Consider the following 15898-nt stretch of genomic DNA (forward strand, 5'->3'; position numbering starts at 1 on the left):
TATACTCATTGTGACCCTGACAGAGAGAGTTTGCATGCTTTTTTGGTTTCTTTAAAAAAACCTAAGTAGAGCTGTTTCTTAGGAATGGCCAGTATTATGAGTTTTAAATTACACTTCTTTTGGAAGTACAGCCTATTAATGTGAACTAAGCATACAATCTAGAACATCTTGTTTTTTTTAAATAAGCCTTCTAGTTCTGTTCTTAAAGAATCATAGCTGTGACTGAATGAAAGTAATACTTAATTCCTCTTCTGCAGGAAAAATTAAATTGGAGTGATTTTTTTTAATATTGCATGTATTTCTGTTCAGGCTGCTACATATTAAAAACCAAGAAAGTGGAGTTCAACTATAATTTTTCTGTACATTATAGTTAGAATGTATAGGTGGAGATGTGGGCTAACAACTATTGTAACTGAAGGTCTCGTGAGAAGAAAAATAATCTCTTTAGAAAGGTGCAGGATTAATAAAATTTTTATGGTGTAAAGTGAGATTCAGTCTCTGAGGTACTTTACCACATGGTACTGAAGTACAAATTGATTTAATTTTTTTTTTTTTCCCCACTTGCATGGAAAAAGATCTCACTTGAGAGGGGAAAAGTGGGGAAAGAATTCAGACTGGAGAAAAATGCAGGTGTCGTGTATGTATATATTCATATGTGGAACTAATGTTTATAGTAATGCAAGAGTGACAAGGTCTCTGTGCAAACCTGTGCTCTACCTGTTCTGCATACTTTCTGCCGGAGGTGCTATGAATTGATACACAGCTAAAGCTCCTCAGGAAACTGAGGCAGGAGAGTTTGTTGTTCTTTTGAGGGGAGAAAAGAAGAAATAAAGCAATACCTGCACTTATTTTCTTTCAAATGTAAATGAACTTAGTTCTGAAGATGAAAAGCATGGATGAAAGGCTATGGAAAGAGGGATAAGAGAGGTGGCTGACTGGGATTCTGGATCAGTACTTAGAGATGCAGCAGCTTTATATGTAGATTAATTTAACCTCTTTATTAGTGATCTCAAAAGGAAGATAATATTAGGTTTGTGGTGACGATCTATCACTATATGGAATGAATTTGAATAACTGGGGAAATAAAACAGCTAAAAGTTATGAGCTGATAATAAAAGTAAAAATTGAGGAGAGGCAACACAGAATACAGCTGGGTATACTGAGTGCATGTGTAGTGGGAATGATTATCCTGGAAAGTCTTTATGCCAAAAGAAACTTAGATAGTGATGGGCTGCAAACTAGGCATTTTACCAATACGCTACACTATTAAAAAAATGTTTCAAATGCCTGTGGACTGCAGGGTGGCTCTGGAGTTAAGACTTTTGCTCTCTGGCTAGCTTTGCTCTGGGAAGCTGTGTGTATATATACACCTAACACAGTAAATTACAATATGTGTACAAGGAACCCCTTAACCTAGAGGTTCCTATTTCTTGTGAAATAAAGCGTAGTTTATATATTGTGTTTATGCCTGGTATCAATTGTTTGCAATTCCGTAACTTTCCGTTTGCAGCTACAGCAGCTGTTTATATAGGGAAAATAGTCTAAGTGTTTAACATACTCTAGCTTCACTTAATGACAGTTTGTGATTGAGGGGAGAGTCTGCAACACATAACTGGCTGGCTCTCTGGGGACTTGAACTCAGAACACGCTATCTTTCCCAGTCCCCTTGGCTGGGAACTGAGTCCCTGATAAGCAGTTATTCAGTGAGGGAGAAGCAGTTACAGATGGACTGTCTTGTATCCTAGCCATACACTGTACCCATCATAATCAAATGATAATAGATTTTTCATATAATTTTTCAGTATAATTTGCCTGCAGTTTCAGTAGCTTCACATTCTGTGGATGTATGTTGTGGCCTTTGGTCATTCACAGCTTTCCTCCCAAAATATGAGGGGAAAAACTATCATTATGAAGATACCTCTAGCTGTGCTGTTGTTTCTGTTGTGTTGTTCAGTCTATCATGAAACATTTGGGGCTTAATGTGGTGTTTTTCTCACTGCTGTTGTCAGTTTTTAATTTGAGATCGTTGATACTAAATCAATAGGGACACACGACATATTTTACTTCTAATTTCAACACAGAGGTATTGAGTTTTGCACACAAGGTGTACATAATAAGGTTCAGCAAGGATCTGAAGTTTAAGTTCTGTACAAAACCCAGAATCTTTTTATGATCTTGCAGAAAAAAAAATTTACTGTGGTGAAGCTGAAGCACTAGGAGTAGATGACCAGCCAGTTGCTAAATTTTTCCTTTTCTGTGTTATACAGATTACAGCTTTTAAATTGATGATTGCAAAATACTATATATTGAGTATCATAATGATAATTCATTAACTCAAACTTGATAAATATTTTCTGAAACATTTTAAATTGCAAAAGACTAATGTCTGGATTTAGCATATGCAGAATTCAAAAAACTTGCTGGTTAAAATTTATTATTTAATATGAAATTGTTAAAATAGCTCTTTGCAAAGGCTAGAATTAAAAAAATCAATTATCAATTCTCAACAGTTTCATAAAGAGCAAAACAGGAATTTCCTGGCTTTAATGAACACCAGATGCTCCAGTCTTGCTCTAGTGATGAGGTGTGATGAGGGTTAAAGTATTTTGAAATACATGTTTAGAAAACACACAAGCAGCTATAAATCTTCCAGTAGCATCTTTAAGCAAGCCATTTTTTCAGGTTGACAAAGAGATCCCATAACATTAAGGCTTCAGAGAGGGAAGTGAACAATTTAAAGCACTTCTGTAACGACTGATTCCTGTCCAGCAGTAATGAAACAGTCGGCGCTGGCATGGTCTGCTCTGCTTTGCATGGATGCTGAAGAGTTCAGGGCATACCAAAATCATGTTCTGGAGGTTTCAGATCTTCTGTAGTCCAATGAATTAAAGATCAAACTGAGACACAGTAACTCTTCTATCCATTCCCCTTTTACTCTTAACGTACTTTTTCACTTTGTTATGGTTACTGTTCCTTAGGAATGCTATTAATTGTCCTTTAAAGTTTTATTCAATGGTATTAAAAGTTTAGAGTAGATTGCCAAATCCTAAATGGTCAGATGCTATAGCTCCACAAACACTTTCAAAGCAGGCATAAGCTAACATTTTTCCCTCTCCCTCCCCAAAATACTGACCTGTCCTGCTCTCCTGTTCTTCTTGTTGTCCAGCCCTTTCTGCTGTGCTGTCTGTCACTGGTGCTCATATTGTCACACAGGGGACCAGGATGGCTTAAAACTAACCATAGATAATTTTTACTGTTGGAGAGGGTACAGTTTTTTGTGCATTTGCTAGCTGTTTTAACCCTAGCTGTTTTAACCCAAACTGTATCCTCAGTCTGCTTCACCATACAGTTGTATGAATCTCGAAAGCTTAATGCATTGGAAGGAGGTGAAAGTCGCATTATTCAGCAACAGTGCTTGTTGATGGTAATTTAAGGTGCTCTGTAGGAACTTTAGGAAATGGGTATACATGAGTTTAGATTTCACCCGTATTCCTTACTCTTTTTCTTTCCTTCTTTTAATTCCCACTCCTCACCCCATACAAGTGTGTTCTTCTGTATTTCAACTGCCATAAAGAAGTTATGGAGATATGCATGTGCTCAGAATGCAGACAGCCTTGAAATAGCATTTGGGTAACAACCAGCCTAAGAATCATTTCAGCTCCTGGAAACTTAGTGGCTCTAGGCAGGAATTCGTTCAGAGATTTGGAGCAAGGAAAATTTTGGGAGGTTAAAAAATGTGGTAAGGGGAAATGTGAAGTAAATTGAGCTTACAGAGCAGGGATAACTCTGGGGTCTCTTTCACTGTTCGCTTTAAAAAAGGGCTGCCTTTTTTTTTTTTTTTTTTTTTTACTGAACTTCTGTTGCTCTTTTTTCTTTCTTCCTGTTCTTCCCATACTTTCATTACTCTTCTGCTTTCTCCAGATTACAATCTCCAGCTCTTCATGTGCATCACCTGCTGAAGTTACTCACTCCTTTTTTTTTTTTCCTTCTTTCTTTCTTTCTTGAGCTGCTCTTATTTAATTTCACCTGTTCTTTCATTTGCTGTTTCTGTTTTGGGGTTTGTTGGAGTTTTGTTTGCTTTTTGTTTATGGTTTGGTTTGGTGTCCCCCCCCCCCCCCCCCCTTACTACTGATGCTTTTTCAGTTGGTTAAGAAAAAGAAAATTCAGTCTATGTTCTGTTTGTGTAATTTTTTCTTACCTGATTTTTTCTTTTTACTTATTCTTTCATCTTCTGTTTCAAAAATCAAGCTTCAGTAACTTTTTTTAAAATTTAAACTAGTGTCTATTATAAAAACATTTACTACATGCTGTTTTTCATTAGCATATCTCAAAGGCAAGTCAAGTACATAGTGTGTCAGATTCACATCTAAGGAGAATGGCAGGAGGAGAGGAAACAGTGGCACTGAAGACATTGGAAAGAAGGCAGCAATAACTAGCAGTGGGCACTGCTATCATTCATTGCCTGGCAGTTTAGTTTCACACTTTTATCTTAAACTTTGCCTTTTGCAAGCTATCTTGCAAGCAGAGTCCAGTATTTCCTTCTTTGCATCTTGAGCTGCTGAGACAATATGCAAAATAAAGTTAGCAACTGTAATATTATATTTAAGGTAAATAACTGTTCTGAGAGTCTTCAACCAAATTAGTAAAATATTGCTCCCATTTATTTGAATGTTGTTTAGACACAAGGGAAGAGTTTTGCACATTCCAAAAGCTAGAGACTTACTTTTTTGTTAAAACAGAAATGTAACTACATGGTGAACTTAAGGCCAAACTTGCATGCAAGTTACTACCTTAGATATCAAGAATAAGCTAAAATGTAATCTCTGTTTGCTGCTTCAGACCTTTAAGTCAACTTTCAATTGTTTCCCAATATTGTAATAAAAGCTGAAGTTTACATTTTGAGAGGAAGAAGGGAGGGAGAGAAGAGAGATGATGTAGTGTCAGGCTGTGCAGCCTTATGAATGCGCAAATACAATGCGGGGTTATTTACTCTTTTGGTGTAGGTTTGCTGATAAATCTCCAATCTGATTTTATGATTTTCAGATAATTTCTTTTTCTCTTTAGAAGTACTTAATTTTCTCAATTTAGTTTGTCAACAAAATCTTTAAAAAGAGTGAAAACCACTTTTGATGCTAAACCTCTTATAGTAAAATATCATACATGGAGAAGTGGTTAACATAAGAGCAGTTCAGCATTGTACTTGCCAGTTTTTACTGTCCCATGTGCAGACACTTCATAATTTACACATGTGTTCCATGGAGAGATTATATCATTTCTTAAAACATAAATGCATCCCTGACTTAAGCAACGTTGCTTTCAGTATTGGAACCGAGCTGAATCCCACATTTGTACAAAGGAGAGACTGCTTTTCCCAAGTAGAAATATCAGTGAAACACGTGGCAAAAAACCTGTGGAGAACACCTCACATTCTTAGTTCCAGTGTATTAATGGATGCAAGTAAGACATTGTCAGTGGTCATATTCAAACCCAATATTTTATGATGAAATGTCAGTGAAAATGGAAGAGTTAATAAGCCCATGCAGCATTGTTCTCTAGGAGTTATGTGAGCTTTAAACAGCATCATAACCTCTTCTAATGTGTCTGGAGGTCTCTGGATTCTGCCCCTCACCAAAAAAAACCCAAACGCCAACCAAAAATCACAACCCCCCAAAACCCACCAATCCAAAACACCCCTAAGCAAAGCAATGAACCTAATGAGGCAGCAGTTGAGAAACTTTGAGTACAGTGAAGTGTCTGTGTGGCGCAAAGTGGTCTTGGACCCTCACTTCAGGAGATTCTGTCTCATTGCATTGATGATACTTTGTAATAAATGCAAAGTTCAGAGAAATTAATAGATTTCTCTGGTTTCAATTGTTGGTGGGATTGCTGAAATACTACAAGGATTTCAGTATACACTACTAAACTTTTAAGTTACATACTTAATCTTTTTATAAATACCAGGTGGCTTGGTGTACTTCAGAGACTGGCATGTTTGCAAAGTGCAGTTACATAATCTGAAGTTTTCCCCAAGAAATTGTCCAAGTCTGAGTTTAGTCAAACAAGCATAAAAGTAACTAAAAATTACCTAACAGTTTAGGCTATTTACTTCTTTGTCTTATGTAACTCCTTAAGTTGAAAACTGTAGACTCTGTTTCCAGCAGTTTGGCATCTACAAGACTGAAGACATTGCAGTTTAAATATCTAATGCTATGCTGTGTATGTGTGTGTGCATATAGAACAATGACTGTTAGGATTGCTTTATTTTTAAAGTCTTCAGTGTTTTCCTTTTCTCAGGCTTTACATGTACATGTTATCCCTACTTAATACTGTTGGAGCCATAACACAGCTTTTTAATTCTGTGTTTTCCTTAAATGACTTCATTATTCTGGGCTGAAGAGAGATTAGTTTCTTTTTCGCTTTTTCACAATGCATATATATTATGCCTACTTGTAATTTTGTTTTGATTTTGTTAAAATGTAAGTTGGAACTAGCTGTATTGTGGAAAAACTGAAGTTACTGGCAACACAGCATCTATTAATTACCCTTCTTGAGTTTGGAGGTTTTTACCTTCTCATTCTGATTGTGGGTGTGGAGGTAGTGTTTCTTGTTTGTTTGGCTTTTTTTGATTAAAAAAAAAAAAAAAAATAAATCTGCCCCAAGAAACCAAAAACCAACCACCAAAAAAGCAAACAAACCCCACAACCTCCCCACAATCCAAAACCCAATATGGGGCTATGAAAACCCATTGATTTAAACGGCAAGAGCTCTTTTGTAATAAATTCTGTCCCTGTGCATTGCTTTCAATAATGGTTACATACTGGACAATATCATAACACCATTTCTAAAAGTGTTCCTAGAAGCAAATGGTAAGGAGGAATTGATAGGGTTTTTTTTAATTCATCTACGTATATAAAACTGGCATTTCAAAAAATGACCAGATGAAAATATTTTAACCTATTTTAGTACTCTGTTAAACTCGAGTCGATCATGGCAGGCTAGCCTGGTTGTGTATGATCCTTTTTGCTGTTTGTATGAATGTAGTGAGGGAGTACAATATCAGCTTTTTTGTTTGAATTACTGAATTCTTCATGGAGAAGATCAGTATCTGGAAAGTTAAAATAAAGGTCTATGTGAAGGTGTGCATATGTTTATATATATAATGGAGGAAAATAAGCAACTCTGTGAATATGGACACTGACGTTAAGAATATTCTCAGACTTCTTTATATAGATTTAGACAGCTTATGGCTGCAATCTGAACATAGCAATGTTTCAAATCAATTGGTATTTATTATATACACTCTGCTTGGCAAATTGGGACTTAAATCTTAGGGCAGGAGGAAGGGGAATTTTACATCTTCATGTGAACTTGAGCTACTGCATCAGTGCCTTTTTTTTTTTTTTAAGAGATTAAAGGTTGTATATTACAGAGGTGGTTTAAGTTGCATGAAAACACTTTTTTAGAAAGGCTAAATGTCTTAATTACCCTTGATTTGATCTTAATTCTTTGAATATAAAAGTGAATCCAGCTCTTTTTCTAAAGAATATGCCCATGTAAAACTGTGTGTTAAAAGTCTTCATGTGCATAAGTTCTAAAAGTCCTCCTATAATTTCATTCACTTCTAAAATGACAATATCTTCATTCGTAAGCATATATAACCTCTGAAACTGCCTAAAAATAATGTGGTGAATAATGGAAAATAGCTTAATATGCTAGAATTGCCTGTATGCTTGCCAGTACATATCTGTGTAGCTAACTTACCAGTCTTAAAGCTTAAGGAAAATACTCTTTACTGTAAATTACTGTAAAAGGAGTTCATAGTTTGTGTTTCTGTAAATGCAATAATGCATTGAGTTTTATTCTGCATGTCAGTCTTAAATGCTAAGCCAGCCCCACTTGAGAAGGTCACACAGCATTACAAGGACTATCAAATACTTCATACTTGTTAATGAAACAAGTACTGTAACAGTAATTTTAGATAGTTTTGGTCAAATTTTGTTCTTGATGTACTTTCATCTCTTCATGTGCTATTTCTAGTTACAATAATTAATTGTAGCTTCTGCTGTTCTCACAAAAAAACCCAAACAAATAGAGTGGAGGAGGGTGAACATGGGATGCAATCAACTAATTTTTCTACCTTAAGTTCAGTGCTATGAATAGCCACTAAATTGCCTTTAGAGCCTTAAGCTTCAATGAAAAAAAAAAAAAAATGGGGGTGGGGTGGAGGAATTAATCAGGCCCTTGGAGGCCTGCAGTCCTGGTATATGGAGCTTTTTGGCAAACTTTAGCTTCTAATCCACTAAGATGCTCTTGAAAATTGTGCCATCTGTCCTGCAAGGCTGTACCATAATTCTTGATAGGAGCCCAAAACATATGGAGTGATGTCTGCTTCTGAACAGCCACAGCCTGTTCTATCATCTTTAACTAGGGCTGTAAAGTGATGCAGCAAAGAAAGCACCTAATCCTCTGAAGTGCTTAGATGCTCAAGGGCTTAAAAACAAAGATAACTTTTGTATTGGTCCATGATCAAGTTTTAATTTCTGTTGTCTCAGCATTGATTTCAGTGCAGGTGAATGGAAATACAGGTTCAAATTGTCCAATGTCATGCTGCTTCTTACAAAGAAAATAACCTACTGTATACCAGCTGGAACTCTGCCAGTAGCTCTACCATTGCTGCTGATACAAGGATTGGTTTAGGCTCTTGCGGTGCTGTTGGGCGCCTTCCCTTGATCATGTGGATGACCATCTTTACAGGGCAAGGGAAATAGTCCTCTGTCAATAACTGATCCGGTAAGGTAGGTGGAGGTGATGATTTGATGACTTTGCTGTAGGCACCTGTTCCCTCAGGAGAGGAGCAATCTACCTGGTTACACGGAGGTCAACAAAAAGGTGCTATAAGATGAGCTTTTGAAGTTACTCTGCATGCCTTTCCCATCCGTAAGTGGAAATGGAATCCTAGTACATCAATTTGAGACAACTTCATATAATAGCAATAAGCACAATAAGTTTTGATTGCCGTACCCCTAGGACAGCTTTATTCTGTGTGTTGGGAATAACAATAATGGTGCAGTCGGTCGTCTGTTTTCCAAGTACTTCTAAAGGGAAGACTAGTAACTAGTTATGCTAGAAGTGGAATCAGGGGAGACAGAACTGTTTTCACTGCTGCTAAACAGCGCAGTTGTGGTCTTATCTCTCTTGCCTTACTGCATGCTTAAGGTCTGTTCCTCTGGCTCCATAGCTACCTGCTAGGCAGCTCAGCCCTCCAGCCTGGCATGCCCTGGTGTCAAACCCACTGACGGAGAGGGCATTCAGGGCTGCTGGTTTATTGCAGCCTGTGCTCTTTTGTCAGTAGAATTTTTCTTAAAGCTATTTAGTTTTGGTTCCCAAGGTATAAAGTTGTAGGTCTGACTTCATACAAGTTCAGTAAAGGTTTTTCTTAAAAATCTTGGCATTTAAATGCCTTTTCCTTGTTGGTGCCCATGACAACAGAACCATTGGTTTGGGTATTCTGTGTCAGCTCTCTCTGTGTGGAGCAAAATTCCTTTGCAGCTTTTATTTGACCTTGCTAAAAACTAGAAAAAAGACTCATCCTGTTATGTAATTGTCCAGCTGACAACTGTGTATATAGGTAGAGTTTTTTTAAATTATGCTCATATCTTAGAAGCACATCAGTTTCACAATGGTATGTTTCTGCATATTGAAGGTAGTCATGTCAGGAGATAAAGGATGCTCTGTACTGTTTCTTGAAAATGCTAACAAGATTTGAGGGGGGAGGAAAGATCATTTCTTATCTCTGAGTTGCTTCATAAAATTTCAGTCAGATTTGGTACATGATCTGGAAAATTGCAAGTTTTTTATTCTTAGAATGGCATTAAACTTAATTTTGTGCTTGACCTTTCTGCAGCAAAACTCATGCTATATTCCCCATAGGTAAAAATGGATTAACTTGATCAATGGGGCATGTTATGAAGCTTTTCTTGAAATCATGCAACTTCGGTGAAAAAAAACCTGAATAGTTACATAACCTGAAATGCAGAATACCTGCATTTTGCAAGTTCTTTATAAGATGGAGAAGTACTTCCTCAATTATTTTATGTCTTTAATTATGCTGGATTGTAACTTGTGTCTGAATTGCTTAAAAGTGGTTTATCTGACTTGATCTTGCTCTGATGTAAATCAAATAGGCATTTTCGAAAGAAATAAGATTACAAAATGCGTTAATAGCCTGTAGCATCAGTGACAATCATCAGAATACAGAAGATGCTGGTGAGATAATTCCTATCAATCAGTTAAGTATTTTAGTCTGTCAGGCTTTAGAATGCAGCTTTTGGGCAGGCTGCAGTCATCTGCTTGTAATGCTGTATGGCATCTGTTAACTATTACTGTTCTAATACTTTTTCCTTTAGAGAAGAGGTTATTCATACTCTTTAGGATTTTTCATAAGAGAAGATAAACTCTTGGTGTCAAATGTCAGTTGAAGCCCATAGTATATTTTTGTTTTGGTTTTCAGCAGGTGCTTCTTCCTGGGTTTGGTTGGAGAAGTGTTGAGAAAGGGAGTGTCATGTTTGATTGTTTTTTAAGTATAACTCACTCCTGCTTCCATGTGTTGAAATCATAATGGTTCAGAAAGTTTCAAGGATGTTGAAGTTCTTGATGACGATCTAATGCATTGTTGTATGCAAACTTTCGACACTAATATGAAAAACTTATTGCAAACCTAGTTGAGGATGCTAATTTAAACACATCAGTTACACATTAAGCGTTGGTCAGTGAATGGTAATGATGTGTTAGTTTAGTAAACATGATTCAAATTTTTGTTTTGATTTGGAACAAAAATGGCTTGAGTGGAGGAGGCCAGAACCCCAAAACAGCTTTCAAAAGCATGGAGAAACTAGCATGCATAGCAGACACCCACTTAAGGATCTTCTCAAGAGTTTTAAAAAACAAACAAACAAAAAAACCCCCAAAACCCCCACACCACCAAAAAACCCTCCCAGAACCGTATGTCCACAAGTATTACTGGGGAGAACACTACATTTTTATACTCTGAAGGAATACCTAATGTGTGATATTCTGTAGCCGATAAAAATGTTTTAGTCTTTCCAGTTTCTTAATACTGTACTTCTGTAACTGACATCCAAAGACCAATCTTCCCCAAACAAAGCTAGTGCCTCACCTGATGCTCCAGGCTTTCCTGCTGACAGTAGCACTTGCAGGTAGGGCTGGCTACTGCATTCCCCTCTTCAAACCTGTGCAACTCCTATAAACTGTCTAGAATTACAATGTGAGTGAGTATCATCCTGTCTCTGCAAATCTCTTTGTATTAGAAATGAAATTCTGATGATTTTTTTTTATAAATTACTTTGGTTTCAAATCAAACATTCTTTGTACTGTGCATTCTAAACATAGCCTGAGCTGTGCCAAAGACCAAGTGCAAACATACAAAACCATCATTGATAGAAAGTTTCTTTAATGACTTCCTCTGGAAACTATAATTTGAATCATATGATTCTTCTGGAGTAGCAGTAGGAGGGAATATCTGAAAAATAACTGTAATATGGTTTTCAGAATTTTAAGCTTTTCATCTGTACAAACTTAACTTTGTATAAACTGTGGTAGTCACTTTATTCCTTGATTATTTGGCAAGACTAACATTTCCTGTAAAGCAAGGCAGATCTAAAGAGAACAAAATCCGGGGCATAAATAGTGTTCTTGTGATTTATTTATTTATTTATTTCCCAGATTTTTAGCAGTTACAAAATAATTGTTATTTTACGGTAAATGCTTGTTGGGAACTCTGGTAGCCTGTAGTTTTGGCTGTGTGGCAGCAATTGAAGCTGCTGGGGGGTATAGTTTAACTAGTGTGCCTGATACCATCTGGCAATGCTTACCAACCAAGGCTAGTCACTGAGGACTGTTGGCAACATATACTCCCTGTATTAACTCCTGTGAAACGGAAAGGCAAATGATCTCTTGTTAATGGGAGGAAAGCTGTGGCAAAGGAAAAAGTTGGGAATGAAGTGGAATGGGGGAAGTGAGAGACATGAAGAGGAAATGAGAGACTGATGAAGAGACTGAAGACACTTGGAAAGAGGTGGATGTGATTCAGCAAACGAATGGCAGGAAATGTGAGGTTAGAGCAGGAGTCTTAAAGAAATGAGGCTTTTGAAAGAGTAGAATAATAAAGAGTAAGTGCCAAAGATGGTATAAAGATAATAGGAAAACAGATGGGAGGTGGAAAGAGGAAGTTGTGGTGGAAGGACTGGGTGAAAATGTATATACCAAGAAGTGGAGAGGAATATTACAGCCCAGTGTTCATAGGTGCCTGGCATGGACTTCCAATACATATCCTGTCTTGGAAATGAGATCAGACACAATTCTGAGGTTCCTGCTTTTGATGAATATCCCGGGGAAAAGCTGGTAAACACCACTGTATTGGTGCAGACTTTTCATTACTCTCCTAGACTAGTGATTAAATATCTAACATGTCACTATTCTCATCTCTAGTATCTTTGTGCAGCTTCTATAAAGATGCAATTTAGATGACTGCAGTTTCAATTTGTTAAACGTTTAACAGATGTCTTGTCTTGCATCAAAACATATGTATGATTTAAAATACTGGGAACACAAAACATTAATTTCTAGTCTATGGGAGTTGAGGATATTGGCACTTTCTACTAAAAATCACAAAACAGAATTAGAATGTGTGCAAGTAAAAGACAACTGCAATAAAAAGGATTAAATTTGAGTGCAACTGTCATCCAGCTTATTAGATTTGTGTCTAGGGCAATGTCAAATAATGTTAACTGCTTGGTTTCACAACGCTGGAGGAGAAAGTAAGCTGAGAAAATACTGGGCTTCAAGAAAATGCAAGCTGTTTTGTGGAACTTGCTTCAAATATTGCAGTGCCAAACAGTTCCCACCAAGAGTTTTAGCAATAAATTTGTAGTTATGCTAAGCTATACATGTGCAAAATACATTTCTATGTATATTTCTCATCTCCTGTTTCTATTGTAATGGAGTGCAGTGAGAAGTTAAGCTCATGTTAGCTTTTCTGCCTGTGGGTACTGTCACGTGGAGAATTACAAGCATGAATTGACTTGCTTATAGATATACCTTTGGTCACTTCAAATCTAAACTTTCAGAATGAGCATACGCTTTCTGGGAAGGGAAAAACCCACTGAACATGACTATTTGGGTCCAGTATTTGTTGTTTTCTTTCCTGCTTGCAGGAAATTTGCCTGAAACCTAAGGAGGCCCAGTGACTTCCCATCCTTAAAATGATTGAAATGTAGTATCTTTCCTTCTGTTAGATATTCTGATGTACTGTCCCACACTGAGCAGTGTTTTCATTGATGATTAATTGATGGGATAGTATGTATTTAAAATTTGCAACTGGCATCAAGGTGACAGAACACAGTTTACACTCAAAACGAATTGGAGAAACAATGCAAAATTATTAACAACTCAGTAATGGTAACTCAACACAGGCTGCTTGGAGAGGAAAGATCAGGTGTACAGTGTTGAAGAAAGGCGTTGAAACGTCATTGTGTATGACAGATTAAACAGGCACTGGCATGTGATGCTGTATCCCAGAATAAAGAAAACTGGGAGGTATGTTCAGGCTCATGGTTTGTAAATAAAAGAAATATTTACTTTATGCAACTTAGTAGTGTTGAGGTTTCACCTGTGAAATCATACCAGTTACCAGTGCTGACTGAGTTTGGACAATTTGGAGAAAATCCAGGGGAAAGCAAAGGAGATGTTTGAAAACAAGAATTGGTAAGAGTTTAAAAAAAAAAAAAAGTTATATATAATTTAAGAAGAATGAAGGCTATGTGGGAATAGGAAAAAGGTAATTGTTATCAGTGTCTACTTAGGACAGGATTAAAAGCAAACATTTCTGTCACAGAGATTTCTCTGGGATTTTAGGGAGGACAAGGATAGCTAATTATTGTAATAAGTTGCATAGGCTTTGGGGTCCCTGCTGGTGGAGATTCTTCAGGACAGATTAAATAACTGTCAACAGTGCTCTTAGTATACTAGATCCTGCCACAAAGGTGGCTTAAATGACCACCTGTAATAGTTCAGTCCTTTACTTCTGAGACTTTTTTATTTTTAAAAAACTGATTCTGATTTAGACGCTTACTGAAGGACCCTGCAAGAGGGAATCCATGTAGAAGAGCCGCAGCAGTGCACGTCAGTGCACTAGGGAGGGGAGCAAACTTTTGGCTTCTGAAGTAAAGATGGGGTTCATTCCAGAGTGAGAGGGTAAGAAGAAAAACAAACCAAAAAAAATTACTATAGAGAAGGCCATTTGTAGCATGAGTTATTTGTAAAATGCAGGACAAAGAGATAATAAAATTTATGAGTTTATGGCAAAATGGATTATGCTCTTAATCAGCTGACTCATTATATTAAAAAATACTACTTAGCAGCGTAAACAGCATATCGGCCCAAAGGAAGAAATTGTCAAGGAGTAAGAGACTCTTGGCAATTAACTTTTTCTTCCCACCCCACCAATATACAACGACAGACAGGGATGGTTTTTTGCGTATTTTTTGCTTCTTCCTCTTTTGTCATTTTCGTAAATAAAACTTGAACCACAGTCATCACTGACTTCAGCAGCAGCTGAAAATGAACATCTGGTAACTTATATTTGAGTGCCTAAATTTAGGTTCCTAAATCTGTATCTGCAAGCAGTGTCCTTTGCTGTTCTGTTCTCGTCTGCTGGCAGGGGAACGATGTGAGCACAGAGCTGGGGTGAGAGTCAGTGCTGGGAGAGGCATTCCTCACGGGTGAGACTCTGCAGAATATTTTGGCTTTTTTCTCAATTCCTGCCACAGCCCCAACCATGTGTGGTTGTACTATTTCACAACGAGTATTCTGCCGTTAGCAGTGCCTAGGTACTTAAAGCCCAGTGGCGAGTATTGTGCTGTCCCAGCCAGGTTTGCTAGCGGATGACAGGGGACCCAGTTTTGTTGCGTCTTTTCAACCAAGGCTGTTATGTGCAGCGGCACAGCTGTGCCTCCCTTGGCCTTTCATTGCCTTATTCGGTGGAGAGAAGCTGGTCAGGTACAGAGCAAATGTTTGGAGTAGATCAGCGAGTGGTTACGAAGTGGTATGTGACAGCTCTGCACCTGCTAAAGCAGAGGAGAAGGAAGCGGTAGGACAAGCAGCTCTCGGATTGTGCTGAGTTGAAGGGGCAGGCTCTGAAATTGCTGTGAGAGGATGGAGAGTTTTCTTTTTAAAGCTACCATGCCTCTCCTAAAGAAGGCAGGACTCCGGAGGGTTGGATGAGTAAATTGGAACTTCCAGGAGACTGAGGGTTTGTGTTTGTGCCACTGAAGAGTTTTTTGTTCTGAAAATGTTGCAAATCTCTGCTTCCTGCTATTAAACCCTCACTTGCTGACCTTCTTCAGTTGCCGCTGGATTAATCACTGTAATGATACAGCTTTTTTTTTTGTGCCCCCCCCCCCCCCCCCCCCTTTTTTTTTTTTTGGCATGGGCAGGCTGAAGTTTTACCTAGACAGTGAGGTATGTAAGGCCATAGCTGCTAAATAAAATATTGACATAATTCTATGCCCACCATTGACATTCAGGAGTTAAACTGGTGTGGTAGTGTATGGGGAGTGCTAGGTCATATTTTTTTAGCTTTTCTCAAGCAGCATATTTGTTTTGTAAGTCTTGTGCTTGCAGGTAATTTTTGGAGTGACTCTTATGCCTGGTAGTAGCAGTAAACAAAAACAAGTATTTGCAAAAATTCTTTGTTTATTTCTGGTTGAAATTTGTCAGAGTAAAATCAGTTGAAGGCAACTTTTTGAATATGGCATAAATCTATTATTGATTGAATTATCAATTTTTTTGTACTAGTGAGCTAGAATTTGACTTTGACTTT

The 15898-nt window shown here is 37.4% G+C and overlaps 1 protein-coding gene across 1 annotated transcript in view; it reads left to right on the forward strand.

The window, feature by feature from the left end:
- BICC1 (BicC family RNA binding protein 1) overlaps positions 1-15898 on the forward strand; it is a 115185-nt gene that overhangs the window by 57132 nt on the left and 42155 nt on the right. The gene's annotated exons all lie outside the window — the stretch shown is intronic.

The sequence above is a fragment of the Aquila chrysaetos genome, chromosome 11 (genome assembly GCF_900496995.4).
Source record: "Aquila chrysaetos chrysaetos chromosome 11, bAquChr1.4, whole genome shotgun sequence".
Classification (NCBI taxonomy): domain Eukaryota; kingdom Metazoa; phylum Chordata; class Aves; order Accipitriformes; family Accipitridae; genus Aquila; species Aquila chrysaetos.